Source organism: Gastrolobium bilobum, unplaced genomic scaffold, assembly GCF_033153095.1.
Source record: "Gastrolobium bilobum isolate Gb01-03AN ecotype WA unplaced genomic scaffold, APGP_CSIRO_Gbil_v1 utg5912, whole genome shotgun sequence".
In the NCBI taxonomy this organism is placed as follows: Eukaryota; Viridiplantae; Streptophyta; class Magnoliopsida; order Fabales; family Fabaceae; genus Gastrolobium; species Gastrolobium bilobum.
The window spans coordinates 119,471-140,247 of NW_026895512.1; the positions used below are offsets into that span (position 1 = coordinate 119,471).

The 20,777-nt window shown below is 31.5% G+C and overlaps 1 pseudogene; it reads left to right on the plus strand.

The window, feature by feature from the left end:
• The first annotated feature begins 9,011 nt into the window (after positions 1-9,011).
• On the plus strand, positions 9,012-9,708 carry LOC133314846 (F-box protein At1g61340-like; annotated as a pseudogene).
• Positions 9,709-20,777: the final 11,069 nt, after the last annotated feature.

Here is a 20,777-nt window from a genome sequence, read left to right on the forward strand (position 1 = left end):
TGCTGCAATGAATAATATGGGAAGATGAAGTGAAGAGTGGAAGCTGAAGTTTTACTTGGCAACTAAGATTGAAGTTCCTTGCTATATTGAGGTTCTGGTTCTAATGACAGCCACAAACTTTGTTTTATTTCTTCTAAATGATTAAGGATGTCCTTTAATTTACTACATACTATATTGTTTGGTTTTCAAATTTTCAGGCTTGTCGTTTACATTATTATTCTTTTTCAATGATTTCTGATTATCATCATTTACAATAGATATTTTGCTGTGCTCTTCCCCTGCATTGCTACAAAAAGTTATCTCACCTCTAAGTGCTTTAAATCCAATACGCATTAACAATATCTGCTTAGTCCAAATGAAAAGAGTTACTCGCACATTACAAGAATATCTGCTTAAAGAAAATTCCAAGGTTTAAAGAACGTTTCTTAGAACTCCAGTCATGGAATAAGATTTATAGTAGGGGCAGGGATTAGACACCTATGGGGATTAAGCACAATTAAGTAGTGAGATTTTAGTGATAAAAGAGCAGCAACCAGGGATCTTTCTTCCTTTAGGGATGAACTGATGTAAGTAGACATGCTTGGGTTATGTTGATTACACAGAGAGCTTGGTTTTACTTGACAAAGAAAACAATGATGCAGTTTAGTGTAGGGGAATGAATCATATGGGAGATGAATCAAAGAGTGGAAGTTTTGTTATCTATGTTTAGGCAAGCATTTGGTCTCTGATGTCAAATAAGCTGAAAATTTCAGGCTCTGCAAAGCAATAATCTAAGATTGAAGTGACATGCTGTTAAAATTTAGGTTCCAAAGACAGTTACAAATTCTGTTTTGTTTTGCTTCCGAATGATGAAGGATGTCCTTTTAGTTCTATATTATTTGAATTGATCTACATTTTTAACGGAAGATTATATTTACAAACTTTTTATTTACAAAATCAAAGAGTGGGACATTCAATGCCTTGTCTGCCACCACAATTGCTTTTTTTTATTCGATTTAAAATTCGATTTTTAAAAGAAATTCTTTTCTCACCATCCATATTTAAATTCAAACAATGTGATGGGCAGTGGGCCATTAAATGCCTTGTGTGGCACCACAAATGGTCATTTAATTATTCGATTTAAAATTTAAAATTCGATTTTTAAAACAAATTCTTTTCCCACCATCCATATTTAAATTCAAAATTTTAAACCATTTAAAATTTCGAATTTTAGATCAGACTACCAATTCCAACATAAAAAGCAATTAAAACAGTAGATTTCTTTTTGGATACCAATGTGATGGGCAGTGGGACATACAATTCCTTGTCTGCCACCACAAATGGTCATTTAATTATTCAATTTACAATTTAAAAATCGATTTTTAAAAGAAATTCTTTTCCCACCATCCATATTTAAATTTAAAATTTTAAACTATTTCAAATTTTGAATTTTAGATCAGACGACCAATTCCAACATAATAAGCATTTAAAATAGCTGATTTCTTTTTGGATACCAATGTGATGGGCAGTGGGAAATTCAATGCCTTGTCTGCCACCACAAATGGTCATTTAATTATTCGATTTAAAATTAAAATTTGATTTTAAAAGAAATTCTTTTCCCACCATCCATATTTAAATTCAAAATTTTAAACCATTTCAAATTTCGAATTTTAGATAAGATGACCAATTCCAACATAAAAAGCAATTAAAACAACTTATTTCTTTTTGGATACCAATGTGATGGACAGTGGGACATTCAGTGCCTTGTCTGCCACCACAAATGGTCGTTTAATTATTCGATTTAAAGATTAAAATTCGATTTTTAAGCGAAATTCTTTTCCCACCATCCATATTTAAATTAAAATTTTAAACCATTTCAAATTTTGAATTTTAGATCAGACGACCAATTCCAACAAAAAAAGCAATTAAAAAAGCTGATTTCTTTTTTGATACCAATGTGATGGGCAGTGGGACATTCAATGCCTTGTCTGCCACCACAAACGGTCATTTAATTATTCGATTTAAAAATTAAAATTCGATTTTTAAAAGAAATTCTTTTCCCTCCATCCATATTTAAATTCAAAATTTTAAACCATTTCAAATTTCGAATTTTAGATCAGACGACCAATTCCAACCTAAAAAGCAATTAAAACAGTTGATTCTTTTGTGATACCAATGTGATGGGCAGTGGGACATTCAATGCCTTGTCTGCCACCACAATTGCTTTTTTTTATTCGATTTAAAATTCGATTTTTAAAAGAAATTCTTTTCCCACCATCCATATTTAAATTCAAAATTTTAAACCATTTCAAATTTCGAATTTTAGATCATAAAAAGCAATTAAAACAGCTGATTTCTTTTTGGATAGCAATGTGATGGGCAGTGGGAAATTCAATGCCTTGTCTGCCACCACAAATGGTCATTTAATTATTCGATTTAAAATTAAAATTTGATTTTAAAAGAAATTCTTTTCCCACCATCCATATTTAAATTCAAAATTTTAAACCATTTCAAATTTCAAATTTTAGATAAGATGACCAATTCCAACATAAAAAGCAATTAAAACAACTTATTTCTTTTTGGATACCAATGTGATGGACAGTGGGACATTCAGTGCCTTGTCTGCCACCACAAATGGTCGTCTAATTATTCGATTTAAAGATTAAAATTCGATTTTTAAATGAAATTCTTTTCCCACCATCTATATTTAAATTAAAATTTTAAACCATTTCAAATTTTGAATTTTAGATCAGACGACCAATTCCAACATAAAAATAATAGGAAAAGACAAATGATGTAGCAATCATGATCTCATAGTCCACTAACAATTTAATATATATATATATGTATGAATCTGATTGAAAATGCCTAAATTTGCATGCAAGGTTGATTCGAGAAAGCTCCTCACCAACTTCTGTGCTACACAAAAAATCAAATGGCCTGTATTAAAGGGGTATAAGTGTACAACCTTTTTTAAAACATTGTATAAATATATTTTAAATATATTTTAAGAAAAAAATCTAAACATGTGTTTTTAGAGAATTTAAAGATTTGGCCTATGAATAAAATATTCTAGAATTTAATGATTTAATCTAAACACACATGCAAGAGTCTCTCGTGCATCTTAAGTGAAAATAGTAAATGCATTGATTGTGAAATTCGAATTTCAAAGTTTTAACATTAACAAAAAATAGTAAATGACATTGATTGTGAAATTCGAATTTCAAAGTTTTCACATTAAAAGAATATAGTAAATGGCATTTATTGTGAAATTGAAACTGAAATTTGGAAATTAATTGTGAAATTGAAACTGAAATTTGGAAGTTTTCAACCTTGAATGAAAATAATAAATGACATAATTAGTATTAATTATAAGTTTTCAACCTTGCATATTTCAAGGCAAGTGCATATCGAGTACTGAATTCTACCTTCAAAGACCATTCTTATAATATTATATATATATATATATATATATATATAAATATGCATTCAATGAAGTAATATTTGTTACCTTGAGTAGAAGAAGGACTAGAAGGTAGCAAAACCTCCGAACCCAAGACGCGTCCTTTCCTGCAAAAATCATATAGTTAAAAACAATGGAATTGATTCTAAAGTCTTCCAAGTTTAATAATCATTCAAAATTTATAAAATCAATTCTTATATAATAAAATATTTAACTCAAAACTATTTTGACAAAGACAAATATATAGACAGCTTGTAAGTAATTGGATACCTCAAACTTGTTATGTCACAAATACAATGTGTCCAAGTCTGTGTCATGTTGTGTCCGATGTGTCCATGTTTAGGTGATTTGAAACCAGCTCGAAATTAAAATTTACTTTCAACTAAAATAGCTCTGAACCAGCTTTTAATTTACCAAACTCCCCTTCAGGTTGCATTTGACAAAACAATCAAATAAAAGAGCCTAAGTAGAAGATGTGTAAAATCTCTCAGTAAAAACTATTTTGCTGATGCAATTAAGCATAATCATCAAAAAAGTTATCACTTTCATCAAAAAGTAAATGTACAAACATATGTAAAAAATATTTTACATCTTTAGCATGCTGGGCTTTGAAAAAAAATCATTTTTAGATTTTAGTTTTATGGATAAGGTAAACAAAAGTGGATGAACAAGAAGGTAATGATGGAAAATTGAATACCCAAATCAGAGTCGGCAGGATTGAGAAGAGCCTAAGTAGAAGATGTGTAAAATAGCTCTGAACCAGCTTTTAATTTACCAAACTCCCCTTCAGGTTGCATTTGACAAAACTATCAAATAAAAGAGCCTAAGTAGAAGATGTGTAAAATCTCTCAGTAAAAACTATTTTGCTGATGCAATTAAGCATAATCATCAAAAAAGTTATCACTTTCATCAAAAAGTAAATGTACAAACATATGTAAAAAATATTTTACATCTTTAGCATGCTGGGCTTTGAAAAAAAATCATTTTTATATTTTAGTTTTATGGATAAGGTAAACAAAAGCGGATGAACAAGAAGGTAATGATGGAAAATTGAATACCCAAATCAGAGTCGGCAGGATTGAGAAGAACCCTCGTAGAGGAAACGGATGCATCACATTCAGAATTAGATTCCTTCGCCTTCTTCCGCACTAGCTTGTGTTCTGGGAGTTGCCGTTTTGTGGAAGCCATTGTCGCTTCGCAAGGTCATAAAAAAACTGCAGTAACATGTGCCAAAACAAAATCTCACCTGAGCGAGATGCGTTTTATAATCACTCGTTAAGATAGGACGAGCTATTTTTGGGCTTCTTCGATCCAAAGCCCACATGTTCTTTGGGTTCTGCGTTCTCGCTCTTTTTTTTTAGGGAAAAGTTGACCAATATTCCTGTGGTTTGTTTCAGAATTACCTATGTTTCTGTGATTTTTTTTTCTATCACATATGCCCATGTACTTTGTAAAAAATAAAAAACCACAGAGGTATATGTGATAAAAACATACCCTTTTACAAACCACATGGGCATACATGATAGAAAAAAAAAATCACAGGGGCATAGTGATTCTGAAACAAACCACAGGGACATTGGTGAACTTTTCCCTTTTTTTTATTAATATCACACAAACAAACATAGAAGAAAATACCAATAGTTTAAACTTTGTGTGAATCTTCAAGGATCTCCACCAAAGGAAAATGAATCCATCGTAACAAGATATGAAGTGAAAAAGGTAAACATAATATTTGTTTTTAATATGATTCATATATTTCGTATTTAGATAAGAATTTTTATTGACTGAATCAATAGAAAGTCAACTGAGGTCATCTTATTTATATTTCCTTATAAAACAATTGAGTTATAATAAGTTATGGTGATGTGCATATAATACAGACAAGTTAGATATAAACTATATTGGGTGAATCAAAATAAATTACTGTATCAATTTTCTTTCTCTTTTTCTTTTTTCTTTTTTATTTTCTCGATTTGTGTGTCGATTTCCAACAATTTAAAGATAAATTTATATTTTTACTAGCATTGGGATAACGAATTATCTGTTAAGAATTGCTATAAGATACGAAGCGACGAAAGGTAAAATATTTTTCTCATCTTATCAAGATAGCAGAAAGCATGTACATTATTATTAACTCTCTACATACTCGAATTTATCCTAGTTTTTTTCCCTCCAAACAAAAATCCTCCTAATCTATATTTTTTTCTTTAACCAATTTATAGTTGTACAAAAAGATTAAAAACAATCAAAGTGAACTATTAAGTAGGGGTATCAATATAGGTTTTGACACGTGGGTCGACCCGCGACACGACACGAAAATTCGTATTCGGGTTGACCCGCAAAAAAATTCGTGTCGTGTTCGTGTTGAGAAAAATGACACGTAAAAAATTCGGGTCATATTCGTGTTGATGTATTCGTGTTTGTGTCGACCCGTATTTTTTTAAATTATTTTATTTTTAATTTATTATTATTATTATTTTAATTTTTTTTAATATCGATCCATTTTTTTTAAAAAAAATTTGTCAATTACCATTTTGACCCCTATTTTGCGTGTTATTCGTGTCGTGTCAACCCGCAAAAAATTTGTGTCGTGTCAGTGTTGAAGATTTTGACACGAATAAAAATTCGTGTCGTGTTAGTGTTGATGTATTCGTGTCGTGTCAAATTCGTGTCGTGTCGACCCGTTTTGACACCTCTACTATTAAGTCTTATTAGAACTGGGATAATGAATTTTCTATTAAGAGGAATTACTGCAAAGTTATTAACATTTCGCGAATCTTCCAAAAACCTCCACTAAAGCAAAATAAGTAAATTCCAACAAGATGTGAAGGAAGAAAGATAAAATAAAATATTCAGAAAAAAATGGAATTTTCCCATTTTTATTAAGATAGCATAAAGTATATATGCAGTATCAACTGTTCACACTAAGATTTATCTTAGAATGACAAAGATCCCTTAAGACAAAATCATCATAATCTATCTTTTCTCGTTGCCTATCTATAGATATACAAAAAGATTAAAAACCTTCCAAATGAACTCTTGGGCATTGTTAGCACTAGAATAATGAATTCTTTATTAAGGGAAAATATTGCAGAATTATAAATATTTTGTTAATCTTCCAAAGACCTCCACCAAAGGAAGATGAACCTTGTACAATATATGAAGGGAGATAGGCAAAAATACTTTCCTCATCTTATTAAGATGGCATAAAATATATGCAGACAGAAAGATTGCCCTCAAACAAAATCTTTTTTCTTTGCCTATCTATTAATGTAGAGAAAGATGCTAAATGAACAATTAGGCATTGTTAGCACATTCTATATTTGTGTGAATCTTCCAAGGACCTCCACTAAAGTTAAATGAATCTATTAAAAGTCATGAAGAGAGAAAGGTAAAATAAAATATTCGAAAAAAGTTGGTACTTTCTTCATTTTGCCAAAATAGCATAAAATGGAAGCAGCTTTTTATGCTCTCCAAAACGATTAGAGAAGGAGTACGTATTAATGCAGGAGCATTGTTCAGTTTGGTTAACTACTGTTTCAATTGATTAATCTAATTATTAATTTTTGGTTTTTTTCCTATTGTGGGAAAAGAATTTCTTTTAAAATCAAATTTTAATTTTATATCGAATAATTAAATGACCATTTGTGGTGGCAGACAAGGCATTGAATTTCCCACTGCCCATCACATTGGTATCCAAAAAGAAATCAGCTGTTTTAAATGCTTATTATGTTGGAATTTGTCGTCTGATCTAAAATTCAAAATTTGAAATAGTTTAAAATTTTGAATTTAAATATGGATGGTGGGAAAATAATTTCTTTTAAAAATCGAATTTTAATCTTTAAATAGAATAATTATATGACCATTTGTGGTGGCAGACAAGGTATTGAATTTTCCACTGCCCATGACAGTGGTATCCAAAATGAAATCAGCTATTTTAATTGTTTTTAATGTTAGAATTGGTCATCTTATCTAAAATTCGAAATTTGAAATGGTTTAAAATTTTGAATTTAAATATGGATGGTGGGAAAAGAATTTCTTTTAAAAATCAAATTTTAATCCTTAAATCGAATAATTAAATGACCAATTTTGGCGGCAGACAAGGCATTGAATGTCCCACTGCCCATCACATTGGTATCCAAAAAGAAATCAGTTGTTTTGAATTGCTTTTTATGTTGGAATTGGTCGTCTGATCTAAAATTCAAAATTTGAAATGGTTTAAAATTTTAATTTAAATATGGATGGAGGGAAAAGAATTTCATTTAAAAATCGAATTTTAATCTTTAAATCGAATAATTAAACGACCATTTGTGGTGGCAGACAAGGCATTGAATGTCCCACTGCCCATCACATTGGTATCCAAAAAGAAATCAGTTGTTTTAATTGCTTTTTATGTTGGAATTGGTCATCTTCTCTAAAATTCGAAATTTGAAATGGTTTAAATTTTTGAATTTAAATATGGATGGTGGGAAAAGAATTTCTTTTAAAAATCAAATTTTAATTTTAAATCGAATAATTAAATGACTATTTGTGGTGGCAGACAAGGCATTGAATGTCCCACTGCCCATCACATTGGTATCCAAAAAGAAATAGGCTGTTTTAATTGCTTTTTATTTTGGAATTGGTCGTCTGATCTAAAATTCGAAATAAGAAATGGTTTAAAATTTTGAATTTAAATATGGATGGTGGGAAAAGAATTTCTTTTAAAATCGAATTTTAATTTTTAAATCGAATAATTAAATGACCATTTGTGGTGGCAGACAAGGCATTGAATGTCCCACTGCCTATCACACTGGTATCCAAAAAAATATCAGATGTTTTAATTGCTTTTTATGTTGGAATTGGCCTTCTTATCTAAAATTCGAAATGGTTTAAAATTTTGAATTTAAATATGAATGGTGGGAAAAGAATTTCTTTTAAAAATCGAATTTTAATTTTAAAACAAATAATTAAATGACCATTTGTGGTGGCAGACAAGGCATTGAATGGCCCACTGCCCATCACATTGGTATCCAATATACATGAACTTAATTAGCAAATAAATCCACCCCTCAAAAAAATTAAAAAAGATCCATTTTAAATTAGAGATCAGACTATTAATTTTGTTATTTATGAGAGATTAATGGTCTCGCTGCACAGAATATTTTTTCCCCATGATAAGATTAATGTAAGTTAATAAAAATTTGGTGTCTTTTAAAATTTGATAGCTAATATTATATATTGTCCATGATACATTTTAAAGGAATTTTTGCCTTTAATAATAATATCAATAATTAATTTTGTTATTTATGAGAGATTAATGGTCTCGCTGCCCAGAATATTTTTTCCCCATGATAAAATTAATGTAAGTTAATAAAAATTTGGTGTCTTTTAAAATTTGATAGCTAATATTATATATTGTCCATGATACATTTCAAAGGAATTTTTGCCTTTAACCCTTAATAATAATATCAATAATTAATACTTGATAAGATCATCAACTGCCTCAAGGAAATTTTATTAATTATTTAATAATATATATATAGAATATAAATTGATTATATTATCATAATCTTATACAGTGAAAGACATGGAAGGTACGATAATTTAATGGTTTATCCCATGATACTCTCGCTGCACAGAATTTTTTTTTCTTTTATTCCTTTATTTCTCCTAGATTCTTGAGTGGGTAAGTTTTCACTTACCAAAATGGCATGCATTAGTGCTTGTGGATAATGGTTACACTGGGACACTGGGAAGGAAAAGGGCCGTGGTTTCCAACAATGGGGAAGCTTCTCCTCCATTGACTCCGTTGAAGAGAATGTTCAGTGGCAAAATCAGTCTGAACTCTGAAAGCTCGACCCTTGAAAGTCTTCCTCAAGACATTCTGGTAATTATGAAAATCTGAAGCTTTTTTTTTTTTGTCTTTCTTTTACTTTGTGAATTTCAAGCTTACATTGTGATTGTTAATGAGTTTTCATTTCTGATTGTGAAATGGGTATGTATTCTGAATGGCAAATAAAGGTGTTGTGTGGTGTGGACCATGAAGATTTGAAGCAGCTTTTCATGTCTCCAAAACGATTAGAAAAGCAGTACGTATTAATGCAGGAGCATTGTTCAGTTTAGTTAACTAGTGTTTCAACTGATTAATCTAATTATTAATTTTTGGGTTTTGCCTATTGCAGACTCTGATTGCGAAGCAGCATTTTGACTATTTAACACCGAAGAAGAAAATTTTGGCTTTTCCTATTCTATTTGAAACTCCAAATGCACCAAGTCAAGGTTGAACGGGAGAAAGCTGGCTGATATCGCGGGAACTTTGTTTGCTTCAATGGACGAAGAATAGCAAGCCAAGGAAGTAAGGAAGGCCAATAGAAAAGGGAGATTCTAGGGATTTTGTTCGGAGGGAAATCTTTGCCGTTCTATTATGTGATAACTTTTATGCTATCTTAATAAAATGGAAAGTTCTCATTTTTTTCCTGAATATTTTATTTTACATCTCACCCTCCATATCTTGCCGTAATAGATATAGGCAACGAGAAAAAGATAGATTATGATGATTTTGTCTTAAGGGATCTTTGTCATTCTAAGACAAAGGAGGGGTTATACTTACTACCTCTTACGTTTACTACTTTTACTACTAAATTATAACCATTAGATTAACTTTTAATCTAATGGCTCATATTTTATCCCTTTTATTATCTTTCTTCCTTAACATCTTGTTTTTTCTCTCTTCAATGCAAAATGTTAATAACTTTGCAGTAATTCCTCTTAATAGAAAATTCATTATCGTAGTTCTAATAAGACTTAATAGTTCACTTTGATTGTTTTTAATCTTTTTGTACAGCTATAAATTGGCAAAGAAAAAAATATAGACTAGGAGGATTTTTGTTTGGAGGGAAAAAAACTATGATAAATTCGAGTATGTAGAGAGTTAATAATAATGAACATGCTTTGTGCTATCTTGAGAAGATGAGAAAAATATTTTACCTTTTTTCCCTTCGTATCTTGTAGCAACTCTTAACAGATAATTAGTTATCCCAACGATAATAAAAATATAAATTTGTTTTTTAATTGTTGGAATTCGACACATATTCACCCAATATAATTTATGTCCAACTTATTTCTATTATATTCACTTCACTGCCACTTATTATAAGTCATTTGTTTTATAAGAAAATATAAATAGGATGACCTCAATTAACTTTCTCTTGATCCCGCCAAAAAAAATTCTTATCTAAATACGAAATATCAACCATATCAAAAAATTATTATGTTTACCTTTTTCACTTCATATCTTGTTACGATGGATTCATTTTCCTTTGGTGGAGATCCTTTGGTGATGGTAGTGGTGGCGTTGTGGTGGTGGTAGTGATGGCGATGAGGGTGGTGGCACTGGCGTGTGATGGCGATGGTGGCGGTGACGGCAATGGTTGCGATGATGGTTGTGGTGGTTGATGGCGGTGATAGTGGTGGTGGCGGTGGCGGCGATGGTAGTTGTGGTGGCATGGTGGTAGTGATGGGTGGAGGTGGTGGTGAGAGGTGGTGACGGCGGCACTAGTGGTACGATGGCGGCGGCGACAATGGTGGTGACAGTCGTGTCGGGATGATGGTGGCGGTGGTGATGATGGTAGAGGTGGAGAGTGATTGAGAGAGATAAGTGTTTCTCATTTTGAGCCCGGGAACAAAAAAACAGAAATTTTTTTATTCTTTTTTCTGCTCTCCAGCACAAAAACTTAACTGGTTCATCCCGGGAACAAAAAAATAAATCGGTTTTACCAAACGAGTTTCCTATCCATTTCTGTTCCCGAGAACAGAAATTAAAAAAGAATTGATTCCGGGAAGGTTGTCATGCGCACCCTAGGTCACACGCTCATCTCTTTCTCAAAATTCCCTTTCTCATCGTAACGGAAGACCTTCACATCGTTTTCTATTCTGACCAAAACCAGCTTGCTCTTTCTGAATTTGGATTTGGATCCAAAACGACCAACGATGTTTCGCTTGTTTCACTTTAGGCATGTTTGAAAAAAAACAATTTGGTGAATTATGTCGGATAGTTTTGATGTGCAATATGAAAATGAATTTTTTTTCGATAAATTAAAATTACTTATGGACAATATAAAATTCTCATAAGGGAAACACTTTGTATGAGCTTCTCTGTTTCTATAGCGCGCAAAGTTCATTGTTTATCAGTAATTGAAGTTTAGAAATCTAACTAGGAGGCACTTCAAAAATTTAATCTTGTCTAAATAGCTTATCAATACACTTAACTTTATTAGTAGACGTTTATTTTTGATACATGCATTTTACAAATAATCCGTAAGGACTGCATATCATTAGTCTTTTCTTCCAGCCAATAAAACTATCACCTTCCTTTGGCACAAGGATGATAAGGTCGACATTGAAACCATTTGAGTTAAGAAGTTCACCTAAATAGGATGAGCTGCATGCAGGTCGATCAACCTAGCTCTATCAAACTTAGCAGTGAGGAAATAGAGACAATTCTCTTAAAAGTAGCAAACAGAAAAATTCAAGCCCGTGCAAGGAGTGTACGTGTCATCATGTAGCAACCAGTTCTAAAATAGAGCTCGAGCATTATTATTTCCTGATGCATGTTTGCTATGCTATATTTGTTATAGCATCTTTCCGTTATTTTTTCATGTAGTAGTAGGCACTCTAGATTATTTTGTCTCTTTCTTTTATTTCTGTAATCATATTATCTGTTTCCATTTTCTTTTAAATTTGTTGTAACTGACCCTTGCAGGTATATATATATATGGGTTGTTTGGTGCGAAAATGAAAGTAGACTGAAAAATTCCAAAATTCCCTCCTCGCCCTGATATCTCTATTCTCTCCTCTTTAGTTTCTCTTATTCCTCCACATGCAGTCTGTAATTAGTGATCGCTACACAATATCTTGAATAATTAATCGATACTTTGGATTATAATTTTATTTTTCTGTTTTTTTCATTTAGTTTTGTTAATTAGATTTATTTTTTTATTTTGTTAAATAATCTTTACTTTTTATTAGTTATTTCTTATTTTTTATTACTTGTTATTTTAATTCAGTTATTTTAATTAATCATAATATTTCTAGTTTATGCAATGTATCATTGATACCAGTTCGTTGCAGTTTGACCCAAAAAAAAACAAAAAAGAAACAAGAAGCTTGTTAGGGAGAGAAAGCAACAGAAGCAGCAAACTCTAATACCGCTTCATTTAAAAAATTGATACTTTTCAAAAAGAGTGTATTATTTTAAAGGATGTAAAGTTGTGTCATTTTAAATAAAAAAAAAGATAGATAAAAGAGAAGAGAGAATGGACAAAAAAATATAAAGGTGTGAGTCTCACCTCTTTGTGAGAATAAAATGATATAAATTGTGTCATTTAAAAGGACAAACATTTTTTTCATCAACAAAAAGCAAAAACAAATTTGAAAATGGAAGAGATATAAAACAAAAACATCCATTTTGAGACGATAGGTCCTAGATTTGTGGGGATTCTATTTTCATTTGCAGAGTTGAACATTTTTTTTTTTAACATTGTGTACGAAATTAAATTAAAAAATATTATTATGTCTCGGTTTTTAAATAATTTAAAAAATATGATATTTTTCTTAAACATAATATTAATATGCTCCTATTTGACCATTGACTACACTCATACTTTAGTACGTAACCAATATACTTAAGTAAATTAGGTGTCATAAGTTTTTACTCGAGTAGTAAGGTTATGTACTTGAGTGTAATGATTAATTTTTACCATAAGGTCCAAATCAAGTGATCAGCTATAGGATTGGATACAGACTGACTAAGCTGGTGGATGGCATGAGTAATATCTGATTTAGTAGTTGTAAGGTATAGTAACCTACCTACTAAGCGCCTGTAGGCAGAGGCATCTTTGTATGGGGCACCTTGATTATGACGAAGCTTGTGAGAGGGATTCAAAGGTGTAGAGACCGATTTACTTGCAAGAAGACCAGCATCCACTATTGATTCAATAGCGTACTTTCTCTGGTTGAGTATTAAGTCACGTTTTGATCGAGCAACCTCCAAACCCAAGAAGAACTTTAAAGGGATGAGGTCTTTTATTAGAAATTTGGCATGGAGAGTCTCTTTAACACGTTTGATCTCGTTGGCATCATTCCCTACTAACTCTACATCATCCACATATATCAGCAGTGCAGTAAATGACAAATGAGTATTTCTGAAAAAGAGATAATGATTCTGTAGTGGACTGAGAGTACCCCAATGCCTGAAGAGATTATGTGAGTTTAGCATTCCATTGTCGAGAAGCTTGTTTTAAATCGTATAGAGATTTTTGAAGTCTGCAAACAGTATTGGGAGTGGAGCATGGAATTCCTTGAGGGAAAGGCATGAATACTTCTTCATGTAGATCTCCATGAAGAAACACATTATCAACATCTAGTTGTTCCAGTATCCAATTTTTGGCCACTGCTATAGCAAGTAGAACGCGGACTGTTGTCATCTTAGCCACCGGAGAGAAGGTTTGGAAATAGTCTATCCCTTCACATTATGTGTAGCCTTTTGTATCTATCCATTGTGCCATCAGGTTTTCTTTCTATAACTATTCTACAAAACAGTTTTAAGAACAAAAAAATCAAAACACAATCAAACAGACTTAAAATTTCCACCTTTTAGCAACCCCAGAATTTATTAAAATACTTTTTGCAGTTTATGTTTTACAAAACTTTTAAGACATTTTACTATAAAAATTCTGGTCCATGTTCACCTGGTCCATTTATGGGATAGGATTTCTTTTCGTTATTTAGCTCTTCAATTATACTATTATGATTTAGATTATTTTTTTATGATTTTTTTCATTTCCATGTGCTACAGCCTCCCTTGGTATTGTGTTAAAAATAAAGATTTGAATACAAATCCTGTTATCATGCTTTATTTGTGTCGTAGAATCGTATGTCTCATTGATTGAGAGATATGTCTTATATAATTTCCAAAAAAAAGGAGATATGCCTTATATAAACATGATTACAGTAGTAGATTAAAGATATATAATATATATGTACCAAAAAAAAAAAAGAAGATATAAAATAATTTAAATTAGCTAAAAGTTAGGTTATAATTTTAATTAATTTAATATCAACCGTTATGATTTACTAATCAAATCATATTCAAAGCCAATTAATGCCGTTGTTATAGTTTGCTAATCATGATTCTATGTGATGTTAATTAATGTCAACCGTTACAATTAATGTCTAAACAAATCCTATTTCAACAGTTAAGATCATGATCCTATTGTATTTAAATTATCTCTTCGTTGTACATTTCTTTTATTATGTATTTAAAGTATCTTGTGGCAGATTCTACAATTAGAGAAAAGGCTTCAAGACTAATTTCAAGTCAGATGCACATTAGAAATGGCACTTGGATACAACCTACGTCTCTTGTTAATCACTTGGATACCGAGGCCTTAGTGTGACAACTCACCAGATTAGAATTTAACATGATTGAGGTGTCCTAATTTTTCCTATGCGTTATTCTAATCTAAGATTTAACTTAATAATAATTAGGATTTTAATAACTGTAGGTGTGTATTTAGTTAGAGTTTATTTTTTAAATTCATTTTTATTTAGTTTTGTGGCATAATTAGTTTTGATGGATGGGAGGAATCAAATTGCTTTTCCCTAAATGATGCTCAGTATGATTATGATCAGTTTCCTGTGTTTCCCTTGATCACTTGATTAGGTTTACTTTCTTCACACACATTTTTTAGAATTTTTACCTCTGTTGTTTGTTTGATGTGGATATTTAATTGGTCTTGAAATAAAGTGAAGTGTGAAATTATTTTACCTATAATTTTTTTTCTATTGCAGATCCTTCATGACAATCAAATAGTGCATATTTTGGTGGCTAGCGCAAATGTTAAGACATCAGACTTTAGTTAGCATTTTTCTTCTGTTTTGTGTATTTTTTTTAGACTTCATTTGAATTTAAGTTATCTTGTAATACATATTAATTTTACACTTTGAATATTATTATAATAATTTTCTCCAACAGGTTGTTTTTGTTTTCTGTCTCTTCCATTTTCAAATTTGTTTCCTCTTTTTGTTGATTTCCTCCAAAAATCCCTCTTTCCATGGAGAGTATCAATTTTTACCAAAATTGTATCCACAATCTTGTTATTTCCCTTATAGGTTCACAATCGCTGATAAATAGTCCTTGGATTTTGAGTATCGAAGACTGCAGCAAAAATGAATTTTTTTTCTTTTATTCCTTTCTTTCCCTGAGATTCTTGAGTGGGTAAGTTTGCACTTATCAAAATGGCATTAGTGCTTGTGGATAATGGTTACACTGGGACATTGGGAAGGAAAAGGTGTTATTAGATAAACGTTAAATGTTGGTTTTCATTTAATGGGTATAGAAGTTTTGTTTTTAGAAATGAATGATGGTTAAGAGTTACATGTTTTTTATTTTTAGCAGTTATGTTTTTGTTAAATGGTTGTGCGTTTCTACGGTTTCAGTTTTTTATGGCTATTAATAGGATTTAAGTTTTTTAGCAAAATACAGCCTATAAGTAGATGTATTCTTTCTAAATGAGACAGACAACGAAGAGCAAGAAATGTGGTTGTCTGTTGCATCTGTGTGAAGATACCAATTCTAACAAAAGGGTCGTGGTTTCCAACAATGGGGAAGCTTCTCCTCAACTCCGTTGAAGAGAATGTTCAGTGGCAGAATCACTCTGAACTCTGAAAGCTTTTCCCTCGAAACCCTTCCTCAAGACATTCTTGTAATTATGAAAATCTAAAGCTTTTTTTTTTTGTCTTTCTTTTACTTTGTGAACTTCAGATTTTCATAATTACCAGAATGTCTTGAGGAAGAGTTTCGAGGGAAGAGCTTTCAGAGTTCAGAGTGATTTTGCCACTGAACATTCTTTTCAACGGAGTCATGAACATTCTTTTCAACGGAGTCAATGGAAGAGAAGCTTCCCCATTGTTGGAAACCACGACCTTTTTCCTTCCTAGTGGCTGGCCCATACAAGCCAAACGTCGAACGGAACAATATGGTTTTTGGTGATACTTTTCCTGATCCCCACAGGAGCGCCACGAATGAACACTCTCCAATTGCAAGTGCAAGGACAATGTCTTTAGAGTATGGTGCTTATGGTAGACCTTATAGTGACAACAGAGGCATAACACTCTCCAATAATTATCTTTTTAAAGTTTAAACTTTAATTCACAATACTTAATATCTTAGTAAATTAAGCCACTTTAGCCAAGGTAAAACGCTAGTCTAGTAAAAGGAAATAACAGAGTTATACAGAATTCGGCCAGGCCGTGGGGACCTAACCTGTGGTTTTGACATGGGCAAGTTTGCAATACTAATAATAATGCAAAACCTGTTGAAAAAGAATAGAGGTTCCAACCTTTGGTTTTGAAAAGTAACGGGCCCCAATGCATGTGAATGGTTCCCTTGTGGATTGTTCGCTTCTTATATAATTTAAAACTCTAAAACAAAGGAATTTTCTGTCTCTTCTTTTCCTTTTCATTCCTCTCATTATCCGTCATCCAAATATAGTATTAAATTTGGATGGAATGGAAAATCTCAAGAATAATGAACTTCCATTCTATTCTCTTATTAATCTTCCAAACAAAGAAAAAAGATAGATTAGTTCCATTCATTTCCTTTTCTCTCTGGACCATCCTTTGTTTATTTCATTAATGAAAAAAAAATCAAAATGCAATTTAATAATAATAATAATAATAATAATAATAATAATAAAACTAGATCAATATATTATAAAAGCGATTTCTTCCCCAAAGCTTATCTAAACACTGCTTAAACCTAAATCTTGCTTGATACTAGGATAAGATAGGTTCTCATAATATATCTCACTGTTTAGTGTCATACAATAACGCTATGTGATTTTGCCCTCATTGATTTCCCAATAAATAATTACACAAAAAGTGACATGGTGAATCTTGAGCCCAGGCGATGCCTCTTTTGAGATGAAGAAGTATCATGGTGAACATACTTATTAACACCACTAACTCCAATGTCATGAGTTGCAAAGAACCTGGAGAGTCAATTTGAGGCTAGCTGATCCCAATCTTAAGGGTGATTGAATTTCTGAACATGGGATGTCAATTTATGGAATGGAGGTGAGTACTTAGTATAAGTCTCAGATGTATAGGGCCAAGAGAAAGGCTTGGGAACACATGAGGATACACATGCAAAAACTTAGTATCACTGATCGGACCATGGTCCATGGAAACCATTGATTATAACGAATGAAAAACATGAGGAACAAACTTTCATCTTATGATCAACATGTGTCTTAGGAAAAATTAATGGCCCAGCATGTGTAAAAACAAATAGCCTACCATGTTTGAAAATTAATAGTTCACCATGTGTGAAAACAAATCAACAAATCAACAGTATGCTTATGTAACATTTAGTTTTGATGCAACTGATTCAGTTACAAATACCTAACTATTTTCATTATGTGTGTGTACTGATTTGTAAAGGACAAGAACAGATCCAAGCCAGTGGAATGTCTATTGAAATTTTGCACCAGTTTTTACCTCTAGGCCGGCATCAACTGCACATGGCAATCCATATGATATGACGAAGACCTGCTAAGTGGGCCACTTCCAAGTCCAAAAAAGGAAGGCAAGGAAACTACACTCTTAATAATGTTCATATTGACACCGACTTTGATACTTATATCATACATGTATTATTTGTGCGTATCAGTTGCCAGAAAGAAGGATGACTAGACCATGGCTGTTGCTTAATGTTTGGGAACCAAGCAAAGTGAGAAATTTAGCTGTTGGGTACGTAGAAATGAACGTGATCCAATACCATGTACCAGTTGCAGGATATAATAGTGGGGCTGTTAATGCAGGGAATGTTGAGGGAAATAAGTCGCTATTGAAGAGACATGTGCTGTTAATGTTGGGAATATTGGAGCTTTAAACTTGAATGTGCACTTGGGGAGCTGTACGTGGAACGTAGTATGCTGTCTTTTAGTTACTATTGGGACATGATATTTGATGAACATGAAGTAATGTTGCATTGCTTGCTCTTACATCTTTGGATGAATGTTATTGAGCATTTATATTCGGAATTTGAGCTACATGTAACATGTCAAACACACAAGAACTTAGTATTCTTTTTCTTCTTCTAAATTTCAACACCTATTTATTGATTAATTGACTAATCCGATTAATTCAACCAGGACTGCAAAAACAATAAAACTTTTCCTATCAAATTTAATATTTGAGTAAAATGTTTAACGAATGCGTTCCTAATTTTAATACCATATTTAACTTGGGTACTTAATTAATGTATATGTATAAAGCGTTCGCTTTTCTAATTGCACGATATATAAGCATAAACACTTTCGTGACATTACAAAGTACAAATGTGTTCTGTTGAAACAGCGAAAGTTACTAGTCACCAGCTCAGCATCGATGAATAGTTGAAATACATGACCCAATACCAAACCCTTTGGCTTGCAATCAACCATGCCCATTTATAGTAGGCTAGTAACATTGTCGATTTGTCGCCCGCACATGGATATATATAAACACATACGCATAGTACAATAATTACGGTTACAAAAATTGCAAATTTTAGAACTTTTTTATTCATACATTCTCCTTTAAAAAAAAAGGAAACCAATTTCTTTCATATTAATAAATGGAAAAAATTACTCTTGTGTTACATCTGATAAATTTCTCATACACACCTTTCGATAACTGTGTCACCTTTTTCTTTTCTTTTCTTTTTATTCTTCAGGTGGTGGAGCCCACACGTATATCTCTATGACATGAGATAACTTATCTTCTTTAACATGAGATTAATAAAACCCTTAATAAATTTACGTAACATTTATATTTTTATAAAATAAATTATGTAAAATTTAACTATTCTTAACGAAATCACGTAAGATACTCTTTAAGTAGGCCGTCGCCCATGATTGCAAGACTATTAACGGGTTAAATAACAATTTAGGCTTAACATCACTTTTTAATTTAAAATCTTAAAAATATTAATTATATGAAGGGTCTATTTTTTCCGCAATCACCGTAGTTTTTTTTTTTTTTTTTTTTGCAACAGACACCAAAAAAATGGGATTTGCTCGTTAAAAAAAAACCAAGATCCATCTGCCTATCTTGACTTTTTTATGTGTTGCTATAGAAACTTTTTTTACAGCAACAACAAAGCAATATTTCCCTTATAATTATCTCACTTAAATGATTTTCATTTAATTTATTATAAAAAAAATTATAAAACTCCATTACACTTGAAAGACTGAGATATTTTTTAGATCGTTCAATGAAACACAATTTCAACAATAATGTCCAGCACTTGCTCTACTTCTTCAGAAACATTGGATCCCCACATGAAAAGACTGAGGCTGAGCCCAAAGAGACTTGAAAAGAAAGAGCTAGTTTTGCTGAAAGTGAAGGTTGGAAAAGTAAGACATCATTTTAACAAAGATGACAACTCAATTGAGATGTTGGTACAATGGAGCAGACAATATGTAATATTAGTTACAGATAGGTTCTCATGAAAGATATGGCGCAAACTTCTCAGTGATAATTTCTCTCGCATTGCAAACTCTGCTGTGCTGAGATACTACAAAAATAGTCGATGTTTCAAAGTAGTTAGTAACCACGAAACTACTATTTTCTCTGACCAAAAGGATTCCATCATCTTCGGAAATTTCAACTTCAATTTCTAATGCAACAAAAAAATTTGGTTTCTCTGCCCAAATGTAAACAATGAGTCCAATCAGATTCTTTCTAAACCCGCTGATTTAAATGTTTTGAATAGGAATATTATGAAAGGGGAATAATTATTTTTAAAAAAGGAGTAAAAGTCATTTTCCTCTCAACATATTTCACAAGCAGATCATAACATTTAGCAAGGGGAGCATGATTCCCATTCATTTTATTTCCTACCATTTCCAGGTTGAAAAAAAAAAATACCAAATACACCAAAAACAAAAAATTGAACTATGGTTGAAAGCTAAATTGCTTTCAAAATAGCGGTAAATGCTGACATTCTTGCTATAAAGATTACACCACTTCATTAAAAATATAACGCTTATCACAGTATTATCATAATACGTGACAATAACTGAAATATAAAACATTATTAAATTAGATATAAAAAATTACATAACTATTCATACTCCATAATATTATTTAGGAGGAAAAAATTTCAGTGCAGCCCATGCACTGAACATTGATAAAATTTTAGGATAGATCATATATAAATTTATAAAATTCTAAGATCCGTCTATATATTTTACGATAAATAAATTTCAGTGAAGTTTTGAAATATTGTTTTTACAATTTTTTCTTT